We start from the raw sequence: 12,537 nt of genomic DNA, 5'->3' as shown, positions 1-12,537 counted from the left end.
CCATTACCATGTTGAATTTTCCATTTTTCATTATCTGATACTTGACCTTATGGTCCTGAAATAGTGTCTCTTCTTCAAGAGACTTCTCAGAAGTGAACGCATTTTTACACCTCATCTTACAGCTGATATTTCAAGCCAGATTTTCTCGTTTGGCCATTTGTTAAACAAATATTGCTGCCATAGTGATTCGGTTGCCCTAAAGGTGTTTGGATTACACAATTCTTAAAATTTTTACAGTCAGAAAATATTTATCAAGACTGTGATATGTCTCAGACTTTGCCCTGCTAGTGGAAGATTTAATGATAAATAAATCTATTCCTGCCTTTGAAAATGACAAACTTAGGGAATAGAGTTAATACCATGTAAGATTCAGACAGTTTATTAATTTACTACACAGGATTAAGAAATTTGAAGTCTATAAGATCCTCATATTGTCTCTCCCTGTGGCCACATGAATATAATCAGCTGGTAGCTGGTGTGCATGGATTAACCAAGAGGACGTTTCGTATATATTAACTCTAAGCCAATGGATATGGATTACAATCCTATTATTGTTATTTTCTGTCTTTCCATTTTTTATTTAAAATAGGGATGTGAGCATGATCACTTTCAATATATATCTTGATTAATCTTCTCAAATAGAGTTCACTTTTCTTTAGACAGCAGGTCAGGTGATAATCCAGTTTCACTGGCTTTGGGGTCATTCTGCTTCATTAGATAAATTTGTGTCTGAATTTGTTTTGATCTTTTTGTTAACAGTTGGTCTTAAATGGTAATGGTAACTTTCAAGAGGCCACTCTCATTTCTGTTTTCCAGGGTTTTTTTTTTCAAGGGACATCACCTTACTATAGATAAAAAGTACAGATGATAAATTTTAATATTTTCTATATTATTTCAAAAGTGCTTGTAATTTTATGCTTGATTCATAATAAATGTCTCTCAACTGGAGTTGTAATTTAAATTATTTTGAATTACTTTGGTATTTACAATTTATTTTTGTCTTTGAATTTTTGATAAGCTAATAGAATGCTCTCTGTAATGAGTTCTGGGTGTGCTGGTTTCCCGATAAGGTGTTTGCAAATGTGACACATCTATATATGGATTAAAATTTGCAATTTATTCCTTTCCATACGTTAATTCCAAAAACTAAATATGTAGGATATCTGGTATTGCCAGGCACTTGTTTGTAGGCCTGATGTAGTCTAATTAGTTCTGTGAATATTCTGGCTAGTATTAAAATATGGAAATATTAGAATATAGCCATAACATGCTACTACTGACATACTGTTTTTAGTTAGGTTAAGAATATATATGGGGCGCCTGGGTGGCTCAGTTGGTTGAGTGTCCGACTCTTGGTTTTGGCTCAGGTCATGGACTCATGGACCATGACATTGAGCTGGGGATGGGGCTCTGTGCTGACAGCGTGGAGCCTGCTTGGGATTCCCTCTCTCTCTTTCTCTCTGTCCCTCCCTCTCTCTCTTTCTCTCTCAAAATAAATAAATAAACTTTGAAAAAAAAAGAGTATATATGAACACCTTTGGTTTAGAGCAAATGATGTTTTACTTTATTCTGCTGAAATTAGGGGCTGAACTGTTAAGGAAGACCCTTTGTCAGAGCATCAGATTTGGTGGTACAGTCAGAGGCTTTTGCCCTATGACTGGGTGAAAAACCTCATTTATTAACTGAAACAAAATCCTCATGAACACTTGAAAACAGATACAGTAGAACCAAAATCTGTCAGGATTTGATGGCTAAGCTCATGAAAAAGTAACCTGTGGATAAAAGTTTCTTTCTTCCTTCCTTCCTTCCTTTCTTTCTTTTCTTTCTTTCTTTCTTTCTTTCTTTCTTTCTTTCTTTCTTCCTGTCTGTCTTTTTTCTTTTTCAAAAAATGGACTTATAGTTGTGCATCTAACTTCAGTAGTGGCTCATAAAAGGAAAACTAGTTTTTCTGTGCTTGAGCGAAATGGGAAAAAGCAAGTTAGGGAATTCTGTTTAACAGAAACTTTATGAGGAATGAAACTGAGATTGGTGGCCCTCATTTGCACACCTTCCACAGAATTTACAGTGAAGAGAAACAAAGTAGAACAAAAGAAAGCATTCGAGGTCCATTCACACAAGTCAGGATGCTGAAGAAACACAACCATCTGGACCACGCTAGGAAGCTGGGTGGAACTCGGCCTCTTCTGCCAAGCGCTAACATGACCTTGACTTGCAGAGCCTGTGTCTCCTCCTGCCATCTCTACTGATGGTTGATAGATACACCATGTTGTTTAAATTCAGTTTGACCATAATCTCTTGGTGAAAATTTGCAATTAGAACAGAGATGATCCCTTGAGGTGCACAGATGGCAGGGGAGAAAGCCTATCACGAATTCCAGAGCTGTTTTTCAACCCCCAGTGTTGAGGGTGGAGTCTCTTCTGAAGTTGCCTCTTGAAAGATCAAAAGAAGTGAGACTTGAAGTAGTGAATGTCTTCCCTGTTTGCCGTCATCTGCTTTATGTACAAATATCTGTATTGACACTGACAGGATTATTTGTAGAGACATGTTGTATGTGTGTGTTAGTGAAAATAAAATTGGGAAATAGAGAAAGAGCTTCAATGTTTAGCTTTTGATAAATACCTGCTTGTTTTCAAGATGTACGTAACATATATCCTGTTAAAATGCTAGACATTTGTGTGTTTAGGGTTTACCAAAGACATTTGTATATGGAAGCCTTGCCCTGTGAAAAGAATCTATAAGATCCTTAGATCAAACAGTCCCTTCATGGCTTTGAATCTCAGTTTTCTTGCCTCAGCCAATTCTTTTCCTAGATTAAGTCTCCAGGAGGAACTGACATATTCTAAGTGAAGTGTATCACTTCTGTCTATAAGCCTGTCTTTCATCGAATATGTCTTCTGCAAGCCTGAGAAGGCCCCCATTCCCTGTCTTGCACACACGTAGTTCTTTCTCCATCTTCCAGTTCTCTTGCCATCTTCTCTCACACCGCCAGACTTTAAGCTCAAGCGTCACATGGGAAAGCTAGCCAAACCTTCAAAACTCCATTTATTGTGGGGAAATCAGAGGACACAAAACCCGTGAGAAAATCTCATTGCAAAGATGAGCCCCACCTATTTGAGATGTTTCCAGTTTCAGGAAGTACTGAGGTTGGATGAGGATGATGAAGACCATACAGCCCAGCCTCAGAAATTGGTGAATGTCCTGGAAAAATATAGAGGCATCCAAGCATATATTGGTTCTGGAGATCAAGTGACTTCAGTGATGGGTAACACAGGAGACAGGGGCTGTGAGGTGACTGACCTGATGCACATGAAAGTATATCACACTGGAAATAGGGACAAGATGTGGCTTTAGCCGGAGAAGAGGGTGGGCTTGAGATTGTGGAGGGCTTGTGCAGACTGGGAACTGAACGAGTTCCTCCTCATATCTGAAAGCTCCCAACACTGCCTACAGAAGTGCACACTGATGAAAACACACCTTTGCGATCACTTTAGGATGTGGCTGCCCAGTCTTGGCTGCTTCTGTGTGAGGGTGCAGATATCACTGGCTGATAGGTATCATGGAACAGGGATTAGGGAGATGCTGGAAAATTTCAGAGGGATATCATTCTAGGATGTGCAATGGATGTGAAACTGTCCACTTGCTAGGTTCTTTTATTCATGTATGGTGATAGGCCCTTTGGACCTACTCTAAAACCTAATGGGTAGAGTTGCTAGGTATAACATTTTTTAAAGTGTATTTATTTATTTTGAGAGAGAGAGCATGCACAAGTGGGGAAAGGACAGAGAGAGAGGGAGAGAGAAAATCTCAAGCAACTTCCACACCATGACACAGAGCCTGATGTGGGGCTCGAACTCACAAACTGTGAGATCATGACCTGAGCTGAAAACAAGAGTTGACACTAAACCAATTGAGCCACCCAGGTGCCCCTCAGTTACAACATTTTAACTTTGATCATAAGGTGGTTCCATTTTATGTATGTATGTATGTATGTATGTATGTATCTATCATCTATCAAAAGAACATAGCTATACCTTTATTTATTTACTTTTAAGTAAGTTTAAATCCTTGAGGGATACAGCATCACATGGATTCCATGGCCAATGGCTTTTACAGGAAGAGTGCTTTGGAATTTGGCATGAACCATGAGTTACTTTCCCTAGGATTATTCTGGTTTTGTTCAGCTTGCCACCAGGAGTCACTGTGTTGTTCTTTGCTTTGTATACATAACCACTTCTCTTGCCTTGATAGATTTCAATTTCACCTTGAGCATAAACACATTCAGTTTTGAGAATAGCTGTGTACTCCCTCTGATTCCAGGGACCCCACTTATAGCCAGCAAAAATGGCCTTGGACTGTAGCCTTCCAGCCATATTTGTTGTTTTAGGAGTCCTATTCCCAGCAGGCCTCCCCAGGCTCCAAGATGGCAAAAGAGCTCTTTGTATCTATTTTCAAAGGCTTTGTTGTAGTTCTGTATTTTTAATACTGAATGTAAAGGTATATTCTTCCATAAAAGCTGGCTGACATGTTTGTTGAATCAACTTTTCTTTTTTTTTTTTTGCATTCTCATGAATTCTCAATGAATGTTCTATAGCCAGATATACTGTCTAGTTTTCTGTCTAATTTTTATCTCTCTCCCATTGTGGAAAATGAACCAAGGTGATGTGATAAATTATTTTTTTTTCTACAAATAATCACTTGGAGCTCCTGATATGAAACAAAAGACCTTCTATAAAAACATTCTCTTTCTTTGAGAAAAGGGCAGCATCTGCTGTGGGGTGACAAGAAAGGGTTTTTCGTCTTCTAGCCAAGGAGTTTCCTGTGCTGATAGATGATTACACCAGCTCCCTGGGACTCTGCTCAGCCTTTCAAATGCAATTCCTCCCTTTGCCCTTCTAGTCTAGTATATTGAGGGTAGAGTGAATAAGTGAAACACTGTATGTATCTAACCAGTCAGCATGGTGGGTGCCCGAGGGCTTCTCTTACTCCCCACATATCCTACTACAAGCATATGTGACCCTCCTCAAAGACATTCCCATCTTTTTTGGTAAAATGACTTGCAAGCCCTTTAAGTTGTGGTTTCCTATTTCATATAGTCTCTGTCTTCCTGTTTTTAGAGATTCCTCAACATTTCTCAGTTCCTTTGACACTTCTTGATCTGGGTAAAGGGCTGGTAAAGAGTTCATTTGTATATAATTTAATATTATCTCTAGAGAGGCTGATGAGAGAGAGAAAGGTGGGTGTGCTCAGGTCATTACTTTACTCCTAGCTTGTAGATAAGATGAACTGTGTTTTTCTAGATGGAAATTGTTTTTCATTGAAACGGGTTTCTGTTTCCAGTAATGTCATAGTGCTCTCATATTTACATTTGCTATTGTTATTTTATTTTGTCTATCTTTGACCTCTTTCTCCAGTCTGATTGGAAGGAGAATTACCCACATTATTTTCACTTGTCGAAGGAAGAGGAAGTCTAGTAAAGAAACAGAACTGAAAGAGAGACCAAATGGCCATTCGTCTTCTGAGTCATTTCTATTCTGTTTATTTCTCCATTTGCTCAATTTCTTTGAGTACACATGAGGCTGAACTCGCATGTCATCAGGTAAGCAGCCACCAAAAAATAGATGGCATTTTCATTTTGGGTCAGCAGAAGTACATATTCTAGATCAGCCATCAATCTGGAGTCAAATAGTATGGTGTTTTGTTAGGGTTGATTTAGTGGTCTTCAAATCAAAATAACCTTTTGCATATTGAAAGTACATTATTGCATAATTCATTTTATGCAGTAATCTCATTAAGTTGTTTTTTTTTTGTTTGTTTGTTTTTTTTGTTTTTTTTTTTTTACATTCTTACCAACTGACCTTATTTGTCCAGGACTTAATTTTCTGTGTCCCACAAGCCCCTCAGTGTATCCAGTGGTAACTGCCACTTTTAATTTACCTGAGACTTAGCTACTTTGATTTTAGTCTTGGACAAGTTCTGTGAAAATGTCTTGTCTGTAATCCATTTCCTTAATGTATATCAGGTAGCAATAGAAAAAAAGAGTTAGAGTTATAGAAGCACAAGGCTGAATTATCCATTAGTTTGGGAATTAAAATTCTCTACTTTTTTTTTTGTTGTTGTTGTTATATATTAGATTGTAGGAGGTGAAATAGATGGACAATAAAATCTTTGTTTTTGTAGTTCTGAAAAAATAATACTGACAGATTGTGAGATAGTAAAATTGCTGCAAGCTATCACTTCAGAATTTGTCTTTTTTCTCAAAATTTGAAAGTTTTTTATTTTGGCCTGTTGTTTCTTTCTCTTTGTTTTTTGGTGTTAGAGAACACAGCACCAGGCTGTATGCATAATTTTCAGATGTGTGCTTTTCTGTAAGATTATCTATTCATTGCTTTATCATCTTTTACTCGTGGGCTTGAAATTTTTCAACTACATTGAAATGGTGTTACACTTTTTGATTTGCCAGTTGCCAAACATTTTTTATTTTGATGCCTTATTTTCTTAACCACCCCCCCTTCTAACCCTCCAGACTATCAAAAGTATCTCTCCCATCCCTGTATCATAGTTACTATTTGTTTAATGCTTACAGTGAGCCACACAGTGTGTCACTAGCTTTATGTACTTAATCTCCTGTAATCATTTGTGCATGATCACACAGAAAGGATGGGTGTAGTTGGGATTTTCCTCACTGAAGTTTGCTCTGCTGTTGGGTCATCCTCCCAATGAATCCAATCCCATTTTAGTTGAGTATTTTGGCACTGTGCAACACACACTTGATGATTGACCAACTGATGAGTGCTGTTGACACAGAAGTCCAATGCAACTTTGACATCATCTCTGTTCCTTATTTAACCCTTCCTCTGTGTCCATTTTAACCAAATAAATCTAGTAAAGTTTACCGCCCAGCTTTGGCAGGCCCTGAAAATCAAATTGGAGAGTAGGCCTGAAAGATAGGTAGTTTCAGCGTTTGGGGCTATGTAAAAGTGATCACAAGTGATGCTTGTGATCCCGTTTCTAGGAACCTAATTAGTTCCCTCTTGAAATGTCTCTAATTCTCATTTCAGGATATGTAGCCTCTTCACTCATGACCTACTGGTTCTTCTGTATTAACCATTCTGTCATGACAGTTCAGTTCATAGCACTGACAATCAGCTAGTAACAAATTTGTGATTGAGAATCTGTGGGTTCAGTCAGAATAGTAAAGCTTTCTGTACAGTGGACTTAGTAAATATTTGTTTTGAGCACACATACGTGTGATCATTCGTGTGCGTCATGGGTTTTTCATTAATCTCTAACTCTGCTTGGAGCACACTTTGTTTGTTGTACACCTAAAAGTGGAAAAGCATTAGATTCTCTAAGTAGATTGGATTTACCATGTATACGTTTTATTTTTTTCTCTCAGATGTTCATAGACATAGCAGTAGAGATGGCTTATCTATAATATCAGGCAAGTGCAGATCCTGACTAAATATTATACAGTAGAGTATTCCTTGTTGAACATAAAAGATGGTGTGAAGTGTATTTATGTAATGGTGATTAAGATTCTTATTTTTTCCAAATCCTACTGGGCAATCAATTTTTCTAGAATAAATACCATCACCCCTCACCCCCACCTTTTTTGGATCAGTGTATTTGCATAATGGGATTTCAAGTTAACAAAGAAAATATACTGACTCGGTTTAATCACATGGGAATATGGTCTTCTGGATTTAATGAAGATGCTTTCAGAAGTTAAAAATAATCAGAAAATAAAGATGGGAGTCATGATATATTTCAGAACTAAGGAGATCTCTTCATGAAGGCTGGCTGGTGACAGTTCAATTTCTGTCAAGTCTAACCACATGCTATCATGCTATTAAATCAAAAACAATAAACACAGTTCAGTGACACAGATAATGGAGAGAAAATGGCAGGGTCCAGATGCACTTTTGCTTATGTGTTGTGTTATCTGTATAATTTCTAAATTTTTCCAGACATCAGGAGAGTTAAAGAGTCTGCAGCTTTAAGTATCCTGTTGAGTAGCTCTAAGGGCAGTTGGAAGGCATGGAATCTTTGAGTTCCTGGTGGGCATTTTCCACCACAGACTTCACAATTTCATTACAGGCTGAATGATATGAATGAGTAGTAGCTCAACCAGCCGCAGAAATAAAAGCATACATACCCTGAATCCTCCCTTTCTCCCCTGTCATCAGAAATAGTCATTCGAAGTGACATGATGTTGTTTTTGAGCATCTCGTGGTGTCGAGGAGTTGCGTGGAAACCAAGCATATCAGCTTCTTCCAGTTTGAGTGAAATTAATTTTAGTAGGCTCCGGAGTTTGGCAAATTTAATTCTAACCCCTGTAAGGCTTTAACTTCTATCCTATAGTGGTATACACAGTAGTCATCCTGTATTAAGATAACAACTACCCAGAAGAGATCATTCATCTGATCTACATTTCTGTTTCCTTATCTGGAAAACGGGGATGATAGTATCACTTAGTTTACAGGGTTGTTGAGAGGATTTTAAAAGCTAAATTTAATCAAGTGCTCAGCAGAATGTAATTTGGTTGGTCTCATTTCTGTGGTCTCTGCCATCTCTTTGGTAAAGCTCTTTCTATTATTTTCAGGCACTTAGGTGACTGTTTTATTGACCTCCTACTGAAGAGTGCATTAGAAGAGATCTCAGAGCAGTTTAGATACGTTATCTTATTTAGTCCCAGATCCTGTTACTGAGATCACAGGCAATATTTACACTGGGTCATGAATTTATTTGGTTGGGATAAAGTATCAAAGAAACATGTTTAAAAATGTCATTTTTCTTTGGAATGATCACCCATGAGGGCACATTTCAAACTTACCAATCAATCATCTATTATGTGCCAGTCATTGCCTAAGCTGTTTTAATTTTGTACTTGATCTCAGGTGAGACTCATGACTTTTTTTTTGTAAGATAAGGAGCTGAAGTTCAAAAGGTGAAGATCTGTTAAGTGAAACAGTTAATAAGCAGTAAAGCCTAAATTCAAGCCTGGATCTTATTCATTTCAGAAGCCCTTATTCTGGGCAGTATACTCCCCAAAGTATACCCTAACAAACTGGAATTAGCAGTCTCGTATGCTGGGGTGCCTGGGTGGTTCTGTTGGTTGAGCGTCTGACTCTTGGTTTGGCTCAGGTCGTGATCTCATGGTTCCTTGGTTCGAGCCCCACGTGGGGATCTGTTCTGTGTGCAGGGCCTGCTGGGGATTCTCTCTCTCTCTCTCTCTCTGCCTCTCCCCCACTTACTCTCTCTCTAAAAATAAATAAACTTAAAAAAAATCTTGTATGCTCTCTTACAAATGCAAGTTATTTAGCACAAAGGAAACTATGTAACAATGTGGAAGGGCCTGGATGGATGTTTAGATGTTTGAATCTAAAATAGAGCCTATTGCAAATCCTATACAAGAAAGTTCCATCAATTCATTTTCTGATTCTCTTCCCTTCTCTGTCAGAGAATTCATTGATCTGTTTGCTGGTAAGAGTCCATATTACAAGTCTCAGAAGAAATCTGAAATAACTTTAAAATGAATCATTAAACAATCCATTTAAAATTTGAAATTATTAAGTCTGAAACATTTTGTTCAAAGTGAGGACAATTCTTCCTATATTACAAGTGTACAAATTAGATATAAAAGAATTACCTTTAGTGAAAATGATTTAAAAAATCTAAAGAATTGGGGTGCCTGGGTGGCTCAGTCGTTAAGCGTCTGACTTCGGCTCAGGTCATGATCTCACGGTTCGTGGGTTCAAATCCCACTTCGGGCTCTGTGCTGATTGTGCAGAGCCTGCTTGGGATTATCTCTGTCATCCTTTCTCTCTGCCCCTCCTGGACTCATGCATTCTCTCTCTCAAAATAAATAAATAAACTTTAAAAAATCTAAAGAACTATACTATGTATATATGTATACATATATATGTATGTATGTTACATGTGCCTACATACATATATATGTATGTTACAAACTTAATTTTTTTCCTTACTTTCATTTCTCGTTTGAAAGTTAAAGAGCATGTGTACTAATCAGTGAGCTCCCAAATTTTATAGCCTGAATTGCCCTCTCTCTTTAGACTCTCTGTCTCCTATTAGGGGTCATAAGCCATACGCAAGGGTCTCCACCCATCATTGTGCAGTTTAAAAAGGATTCAACCCCGATTCAGAGCTTTGTGGCAGTACTGGTTCCTCATGATTTGCCTTTACTGCAGTTGTATTCTGAAATGCTGTCTAATTGCACCTGACAAATACATGCAGCCTCTCTTAGCTTGGTGGATTCCATGTGAAGTGTGTGAAATACTTGTCTTGTGCTTATACTGTTCTTTTCGTCCTGTGGTCCCCTATCCGACTTTCTTACTCAGCCTTATTTCTTATGTAGAAATCTCTCTAAGTTTTATGAGAGCCTTGCATCGTTGATGGCATATGTAGGTGGGGGTAAGTATGTGAGCAACTACTCAAAAGCCAAGTGATGCAGCAGTAGGGGGCCTATTCCTAGGCTAAGCTTGAAATCTTGAAAGAAATAAAAAATGAAAATTGTATTCAAATGAGGTTTCCCAGTTTCTTCTTTGATATTAAACTGATGAGGTAAATTGCTTTCAGAAGTTAAAATAGAGATCTAAAGGTTATAATAATATCAATGCAAAAATAGCCCAGAGAAATGAAGAGAGGGAGAGTTCATTTAAATATGTGAATGACTTGTGGAGATGTAATGGCCCTATTAATATTAATTATGCCATTATCATTCACTGCTCTCCAAATGGAAAATTGCCAGTCCATGTATCACTGGCAGAGACCTGAAATGTAAATACAAGTTGACAACCTCGCTTCTGTGCATACAGGTCACCCATGTTCCTAGTTGAAAACATCATAACTAATCTAATCTCGAAGCAGTCTAAGTTGGGCAGAAAAACTCAGGAAGTGAAGGTTTTCCAACTTGTAAATGTTGATTGTCATGGTACCTTGGGCTTGGTCTTCCACCAGTTGAAGTCCTGACGTCTGGCCAGTACCAAAGTGCTGGTTTCAGGTTCTGGTTTATCTCTTCTGGGTCTGCATACCCCCCTTAGGAAGGTGGTGGGGAAGAACCCCTATGGAGGGGTTCTGCATAGTGAGGAGATGGCCAAGGGATGGTCTGTTTTTGACGACCTGGGATACAGGGGATGGCTTGTTTCAAAAACCATTATTTACACCCAAAGTTTTTCTTTATTTGGGGATGAATAAGGGTGAAAATGTTATGCCTGAAAAACTATCTCATCAGAGAGAGAGAGGTTAGCCTTTTAACTCTGCACACTGGTGCTTTTTTATTGAAGCAATTGGCATTTAATGAGGAAGATAACACCATTTTGAAGGTTGTTTTTATTTATTTTTAAACACTGTGACTGTCCTAGTGTTTAGAAGATAATGTTTTTATGTGTGGTTGAAAATGGTTGGTATCAAGTTGAGTCCTGCACGGATACATTTCATTAAATTCCCAAGACTTCGGTTTTCACCCCATTAAGCTCCATTATCAAAATTGCCACGCAATCCCTTAAAAGCTTAAAAGTTACATTTCTAATAATTGCCCAGGTCTCTTCCCTCTTGTTCAAGTGTAACATGCTATTTTAAATGAGTCAGAGTGTGTGTTTAGCTGCCAGTTTGAATCCCCACATCTGGGAATCATCCCAAGATCACACGCTTCCTGTCTGGAGGAAGGAGCATCCTCAGTATGAACAATCACCAGCAGTGATTTGAGGCAGCCATAAAAGGAGACATCCCGGGTGAGTCCATGTGATAAAATATGGAAAAGGGAGCTGTGGATGTCTTGGGTCCTTGACATGTGAAGGTAATTAAACCTCTAGATTCGAATTCTTCCTCTCCTCTTTATAACCATGGCTGGCCTAAGGAAAAAAAAAAAAAAAAGATTTGAAATATGGGCAGAGGGGTGTGGTGCCATATGGCAGCCTGAAACAAAATTACCCAAACACTTCAAAAACAAGCAGGGTGCGTTTCTCCCTCTGTTCAGTCACCATATGTGAGCTCAACACGTGAGAAGCTCCCTTCAAGTCGATTCAAACAGACTCTTTGTATTTTGGCCTCCAAGTGTGTTTCCTTGAAACAAAAACCAGAGGAGCTTGGAGAGACGTTCCAGTGAGGTCCCCGCAGGGTCTGAATCCAACACTGCAAAGCTTGTAGAACTATTTTTGAAGTGAAAAAATTTTAGGAAGAAGGAAGATAATGGGGGGAAAAAAAGAATCCTTGCCTTCAAGAGGCAAGCTCGTTTTTGACATTAGACTGCTCTGGGAGTTGTTGATAGAAAATAAGAGGGATATGTTCCTGCCCTGATCATCGGAGAAGGGCTTTTGGTTGTTACAAACAATAAGCACAGAGATATCTTTACAAAATCACGAGAATGAATTGATTGAATGAAGAAGCAATGAACTAAATGGGAAATATTAGTAAAATGTGATCTAGGTTGTTGGTGAGTCCTTGACTGCCTACTTCTTGAATCCAACCTTTCCTTTTCTTGTACAGCCACTAAGTGTACATGTTTGCTTGTTAACT

At 38.3% G+C, this 12,537-nt stretch overlaps 1 long non-coding RNA gene across 16 annotated transcripts in view; it reads left to right on the top strand.

Moving 5' to 3' along the window:
• LOC124515095 (uncharacterized) overlaps positions 1 to 12,537 on the top strand; it is a 74,677-nt gene that overhangs the window by 21,001 nt on the left and 41,139 nt on the right. For 15 of the 16 annotated variants that reach the window (XR_006962758.1, XR_006962754.1, XR_006962743.1 and 12 more), the window contains one exon: positions 5,412 to 5,596. This is a non-coding gene — a long non-coding RNA (uncharacterized LOC124515095). Of the gene's footprint in view, positions 1 to 5,145; positions 5,234 to 5,411; positions 5,597 to 12,537 lie in introns of those variants that run through there. The other variant, XR_006962739.1, reaches the window with a different exon arrangement.

Source organism: Lynx rufus, unplaced genomic scaffold (assembly GCF_022079265.1).
Source record: "Lynx rufus isolate CCGP_SWC_20201006 ecotype Redwood Valley unplaced genomic scaffold, mLynRuf1.p SCAF_1, whole genome shotgun sequence".
Classification (NCBI taxonomy): Eukaryota; Metazoa; Chordata; class Mammalia; order Carnivora; family Felidae; genus Lynx; species Lynx rufus.
Note: the sequence above shows the minus strand (reverse complement) of the source record. Positions and strands in the feature narration are given on the sequence as shown.